The sequence below is a fragment of the Monodelphis domestica genome, chromosome 3 (assembly GCF_027887165.1).
Source record: "Monodelphis domestica isolate mMonDom1 chromosome 3, mMonDom1.pri, whole genome shotgun sequence".
Lineage (NCBI taxonomy): Eukaryota > Metazoa > Chordata > Mammalia > Didelphimorphia > Didelphidae > Monodelphis > Monodelphis domestica.
This window is the reverse complement of record NC_077229.1, coordinates 476943916-476949915: the sequence shown is the minus strand read 5'-3', so window position 1 is coordinate 476949915 and position 6000 is coordinate 476943916.

The window sequence follows — 6000 nt, the reverse complement described above, 5'->3', positions numbered from 1 at the left end:
AGAATTGGTAATTGAGGGAATGTCCATCAATTAGGGAATGGCTGAACAAATTGTGGTACATGTTGGCAATGGAATACTATTGTGTTATAAGAAATGATAAACAAGAAAAAAATTTTTAAGTTGGAAAGACCTGCAGGACCTGATGCAGAATGAAATGTAAAACTGGAAGAGCATTTTACACAATAAAAGCAATATTGGACAATAATTATCTGTGAAAACCTCCCTACTCTCAACTATGCAATGGTCTGGAACAATCCTGAGAGACATGACAGGGAACGCTATCCACCTCCAGAGAAAGAATTGTTGGAATCATTCTTTCACATCAGTTTATTTTTTGTTTTATTTTGAGGTTTTGATTGTATATGACTTTGCTCTTACAACAGTGTTAGAAGTGGGGGAAAAGGAAGTCCCAGAATTTCTGAGTTCCTGGTTCATGGACACAAATGAGAAAGTGGTTACTCAGTAACTCCTTAACACATTTGGAAAGAATGCTAAAGGCTTACAAAACTGGTTTAGCCCAACTTTATTCTACAGTCCCTTCAACCTTAAAAGAATATGAAGACCAGGAAGTAGCCATCTATGTAAAGGAATTTGTTGAATCTAACCACTGGATTAAATTCAATGTCCTTCCTGTTTCTTAAAAAGTTGGGCCTTAAAAAAAAGTTGGGGAAAAAAAGAAGCATTAACCTTAGAAGGAGAATTTTATTCTGAAATAGTAACAGACTTCTTTCAAATTTGTTTCAAAACCTGTGAAATACTTTTTAATTTAATGTAATTAAAATGATCTATTTTAACATAAGTAATTTAGGCTCTCAATTTCTTGGTTAGCTGAGAATCTAGTCCCTACCCATAACTGTAAAAGACAATCTCGTTATGTTATGACTTAATATTCAAATAATAGGTCAATTTTGAGCTTGTTGTGCTGTATGTTATAAGTAAGACGCTGGTCTAGAATTATGGTTCTCAAAGTGTGGTCTTTGAACCCTTACAGGTCCTAGAGATCCTTGGTCAAAACTATATTCAGACTGTTGCAAAAATGTTCACGGTCTTTGACTAGCCACTTCATGAATAAGCCAGCACAGAAAAGAGACAGATAAGTTGCCATTTATTTGTCCACTCAAGAGCGTGACATACCCCATCTCCCTCCTCTCTCTCTTTCTCTCTGTCACATTCTGTCTCTCTGTCTGTCTCTCTTTGTCTCTCCTCCTCTCCTTTCCTCTATCACTCCCTCCTTCTCCCTCTCCCCCCTCAGAGTTACATGACCTGGAGAAAGCAAGAGCACTTTACAAAACAGTTTTCTGTAAGATGGGGCAAGAAAAGATAACTATTGTTACAAGGGTCTTTAGCATAGCTATTTACACACCAGACCAAGAAAAAGATCAGAATCTTCTATGTCAATCAGATTTAGCATTCCTTAAACTCCTACTATGCCCTTTATTGGAGAAGATAAAGAGAAGTCAGTGAGTTTTTAGGAATAGTCAAAGTCCTGTGATTTTTCTTTCATAATCATAAAGTAATTTAAAAAAGAATGAGACATTTAGTAACTGTCAAAGAGGTATCACATAGAAAGGGCAAGAAATATAACAATAGCAAATCTAGGACAAAATAGACAACTATGTTCTCCCGTAAAGTCATTTTAAACAATGCCATTATTTGGGGAGCTAGTGGGTAAAGTAGAAACAATGCTGGGAGGGACAGTTAGGTGGCTCAGTGGATTCAGAGCCAGGCCTGGAGATGGGAGGTCTTGAGTTCAAATATGACCTCAGAGGGTTCCTAGCTGTGTGACCCTGGGCAAGTCACTTAACCCCCATTGCTTAGCCCTCACAATACATACTATTGATTTCAAGACAGAAGGTAAAGGTTAAAGGAAAGGAAAGGAAAGGAAAGGAAAGAAAAGAAAAGAAACAGCCCTGGGCTAGAAGTCTTCTTCAAAAAAAGTCCTCCATAAATTTTAAAAATATAAAGTTTGGTCTTTAAATCAAAACATTTGAGAACTTTTGGTCCAGAAGATAAATGTCAAATTCTTGTTTGTTTATATGTTGATTTACTGGGCTAGTCTGTGAGCTTCCTGAGAGCAGGAGCTAGATTATTTATCCTGTTGTGTTTTGTTTTTTTTAATCTCTAGTATTTAGAGAGCCTGGTACAGAATAAATGCTTAATAAGTTGTTGTTTGTTACTTTGGTTTTGCTTGTGCAAAGCCCTTTTAATGTAATATAATCAAAATTATCCATTTTATATCCTATAATACTCTCTCTCTCTCTATTATGATCTATCTCTTGTTTGGTCCTAAATTCTTCCCTTATGCATAGATTTAACAGGTAAGCTATTCTATGCTCCTAATTTGCTTATGGTAGCATCCTTTGTGTCTAAATCATGCATTCATTTTGACATTATTTTGGTATATGGAATGAGGTGTTGGTCTATACCCAGTCTCTGCCATACTTTTTCCAGTTTTCCCAGCAGTTTTTGTCAAATAGAAATTTCTTGTCCCAAAGCTTGGATCTTCGGGTTTATCAAATACTAATTAACTATACTCATTTGCTCCTGTGAGTTGTGTAGTTAATCTAATCTTTTGCTCCACCACTCTGTTTCTTAGCCGGTACCAGATGGTTTTGATGATTACAACTTCATTTTAGGATGAATAATAAGCCCTACAATTTTTTTTACTTTTTTTTTTAATTTTATTTAGTCAATTTGGAACATTATTCCTTGGTTATAAGAATCATAATCTTTCCCTCCCTCCCCTCCCCCACCTCTTCCTGTAGCCAAAGTGCAATTCTGCTGGGTTTTACATGTGTCATTGATCAAAACCTATTTCCATATTGTTGATGTTCCCCAATCATATCCCTTCGACCCACATATTCAAGCAGTTGTTTTTCTTCTGTGTTTTTACTCCCACAGTTTTTCCTCTGAATGTGGATAGTGGTTTTTCTCCTATAATCCTCCGGGTTGTTCAGGGTCACTGCATTGCCACTAATGAAGAAGTCCATTACATTCGATTGTACCACAGTGTATCAGTCTCTGTGTACAATGTTTTCCTGGTTCTGCTCCTCTCACTCTGCATCAGTTCCTGGAGGTTGTTCCAGTTCCCATGGAATTCCTCTACTTTATTATTCCTTTGAGCACAAGAGTATTCCATCACCAACATATACCACAATTTGTTTAGCCATTCTCCAATAGATGGACACCCACTCATTTTCTAATTTTTTGCCACCACAAAGAGCGCAGCTATGAATATTCTTGCACAAGTCTTTTTCCTTATTATCTCTTCAGAGTATGGCTATGGCTGGATCAAAGGGAAGACAGTCATTTAGCACCCTAAGAGCATAGTTCCAAATTGCCCTTCAGAATGCCAACCAAATTTTAAGGGAAGAAACATTCAAAGGAGAAAGAGATCCAATCATGTTCCGGTTAATGGAATATTTGATGTTTCCCTGACTGAATTTCATCACTATCTCTTACCACATACCTCTATATAGGTTGTACCCTTTACCTGGAATTCACTACCTCTTCACCTCTGCCTTTTATCTTTCTTCAAGGCTTATCTCAAGTATCATCTCCTATGGTATTGTTTTTTTCCTCCTCCTCAAATCACACATACACACACTCACACAGACACCTGTTTATCTTTTGTTTTCTTGTCTTAGCTTTTTTGAAGGCTTATCCCAGGTATTATCTCCTATGGTATTGTTTTGTCCTCCTCCTCAAATCTCTCTCTCTCTCTCTCTCTCTCTCTCTCTCTCTTTCTCTCTCTCTCTCTCTTTCTTTCTCTCTCTCTCTCTCTCTCTCACACACACACACACACACACACACACACACACACTGTAATGGGGAAATTTAGGCCTGTTATTGCCTGTATTCCTCTCAACTTCTTAGTTCTTTCCCAAGGCTTATCTCAGGTACCATCTTCTATGGTATTTTGTCCTTCTCAAATCACACACACATACACACATGTACACGTGTTATATTCTTGTATACTTGTCATCCTCCCCAGTAGTGGAATATAAGTAGCTTAAGGTCAGGATTTGTTGATAATTTTGTCTTTGAATCCCAGTGCCTAGTACAGTTATAAGCATTTTGTTGTTGTTGTTCAGTCTTTTCCATCATGTCCAATTCTTCATGATCCCATTTGGCATTTAATAGGTGCTTATTGTATTGTATTATATTGTATTGAACTGGGAAAAGAAATGGCCAAACCAAAAAAAATGTACCAATATGGGGCAGCTGGGTGACTCAGTGGGTTGAGAGCCAGGCCTAGAGACGGGAGGTTCTAGGTTCTAATCTAGCCTCAGACACTTTGTAGCTGTGTGATCCTGGGCAAGTCACTTAACCCCCATTGCCTAACCCTTACTGCTCTTCTGCCTTGGAACCAATATGTAGTATTGACTCCAAGATGGAAGGTAAGGGTTGAAAAAAAAAAGTACCAAAAAGGCTATGTTACTCAAAGTATTTTCTTATTAGGAGAAGCAGCAATCAAATCTCTTCATTTTCATGTGAACTACAATTGATCAGCAATAAAGTCTATTGCTGCCAAAGCAGAAACATAATAATAAACTTGATAATATTCAAAATTTTAAGGTGTAATGGGGGACTGACCAATGAGCCCAGTCTTTATGAGCATTTGAAGCAAGAACAAGTGATATCATCCCCATATGGAAGTAGCATTTTGAACAAGACATGACAACATGGAATCAAGGTTTCTATTCTTCAATTTACATGTGCTGTAAATGATTGATTCCCTTCTGCTCACCATGCATCAAAGCGATAGATTTTCTGTGTAGCCAGAACTGGGTATATTCAAAAGTCACTTAGTAGGCAAAGTAAAAGTAGTTGTTTCTATGTGCTCTCATGAAAAGGCAAAAAAGGGCTGAAAGAGTAGAAAGAAACATCTCAGAACTATAACTCCTCAAAAGGACCATTGCAGTATGGTTTGTGAGTGCATGACCCTATGGTTGCTTCTATTTCTATTATGTATATTCTATTCTATTCTATTCCTTTTTTCCTTTTTTTTTAACCCTGACCTTCTGTCTTAGAAACAGAACTAGGCAGAAGTGTGGTAAGGGCTAGGCAACTGGGGTTAAGTGATTTTCCCAGGGTCCCACAGCTAGGAAATGTCTGAGGCCAAGACCTCCTATCTATGTCCATGTTGTATCTGTTCATTTCTGGTTTTAGATGAAGGAGATTGTAGATGATTATGACCTTGTAATCTTTTAATGGGTAGGAGAGAGAAAACCATCAGAATTCCAGAATCAAGAGCTTATGCCAAGACTTCTTAGAAGCCAAAAGGTGACAAAGTCCTGAACATTCTGTTTGAACTAGCTTAGCAGTAGAAGAGATCCAAAGACATCCATCCATCAGCCATGCTGTTTTTAGAGGTGAAGTTGGTGGGGTCAGTGCATTAGAATGCACTAGAAACTGCATTACGACCTATTCTTCCCTAGGAGTTGTAAATGAGAAAATGTGGTTTGCCAAGACTGTGAATTGCCAAAACTGTAAAGGTTTCAGCCAAAACTGTAAAGATAATTTTTAGTGTCTTGATTTAAATAAAAAATAAGTGGTTGCCATGGGAAAATTCCCAAATATGAAAATACCCAAGTCAGGTAGGTTTTATAGAGATTTTAATTAATACAAATGAAGGAATTAAGGGAAGCAAGAAAGAAAGAGAGAGAGAAAGAGCCTTAAGGGAGAGCGAGTCAATTTTTATCACTCACCACAAGATTGTCTCAAGCAAGCTCCAGGCCTTCACTGAAATCCTCAACTCCTGAACTGAGTTCAGAGAGCTCCTTTTAAAGAGAATTTTCTCTTATATCATCTCCCCTAAATTTTTACATCTACCAATCATAGTAGACACTTTTTCCCAGGACTGCCCATTCTTAATTCTCATCACTCTTTAGTTCTCACCTTCTCTGGGTATATTATATCTTCTGAGTATTTCACATCTCTTTTGCTAAGCTTACCTTTTGTAAGTTGCTTGACCTTTTAGTGATTAATTGAACCTTT